Genomic DNA, 1,016 nt, shown 5'->3' on the forward strand with positions numbered 1-1,016 from the left:
AGCCACCCACTCCATGGCCTCTCCACGTAGGGCTGCTGTTACTGCCCCCACCATCGCCCATTGGGAAGGGTACATGTGGCCGTATCTATCCATATGGCCTATCGTTTGGCTCAGGAATAGGGCCAGTTGATCTGCATTTCCATCAAAGGTGATATTAAGGGGTGGAGGACCCCATATCGGCCCCTGGCCCCAGGGGCCTACACCCCATCCTGGTCCCGATGGGGGACCTATCAAAGCCCTAGTTCCGGGGACTACCGTCTCCTGGCCCCTGGCCATCTGAGCCTCACTTCCTGATCCGGATCCTCTAGAGGGAGCTGTCAGTAAAGTAGATGAAGGCCTCCCCGTATCTCCCAGCCGTGGTCTATTCATACCCTGGCTTCCGGATCTTCCCTGATACACATCGCTACCCCGGTTGGACTCCAACTTTAATTTTGGACTTGCCAGTCGGAACCTTGCCGGTGCAGACTGGGTTGAAGAGGCCCCATCCTGCGACCAGGATGTTGGGTCTGGTCCCTGACCCCATCTTTGCCAGGAAGAAGAGGGGTCTTGATATCCCCCTTCCCCGAATTGTTCCCATAGTAGGTCCATAGTAGTTTGGCCGGGGGCGGTAGTATAGCTCCAGTCCTCTTCATCCTCCTCTGTTACACGCCGCTCTCGCCATTGGTACGGGCCTCGGCCTCCCTCTTTAGGACCCAGTCCATGTCCATCTGGCATGCCAGTGATTGCAGGGCTATGCCACCACTCGCCAGTCAGGGCGTTTCCACTAGTTGTCATTAGGGTGGTTCCACCAGTTGTCATCCTCTGGGGACCCATATTAATGCCTGACTGGTCCACCTGACTGGCCTCAACTACTTTAGGGCGTACCACTGCATCATCTATGGCAGGAGGGCTCGCTTCCACTCCTTCCACTTGTATTTCCTCAGTCTCTGGTCCAACAGGAGCCACGTCCTGAGTACCCTCTGCCATGGTTCAAAGCAAACAAACTAACCAGGCTTTTATCAGAAAAGAAAATAAAG

This window comes from Protobothrops mucrosquamatus, unplaced genomic scaffold, assembly GCF_001527695.2.
Source record: "Protobothrops mucrosquamatus isolate PMUCROS unplaced genomic scaffold, P.Mucros_1.0 scaffold1041, whole genome shotgun sequence".
Classification (NCBI taxonomy): domain Eukaryota; kingdom Metazoa; phylum Chordata; class Lepidosauria; order Squamata; family Viperidae; genus Protobothrops; species Protobothrops mucrosquamatus.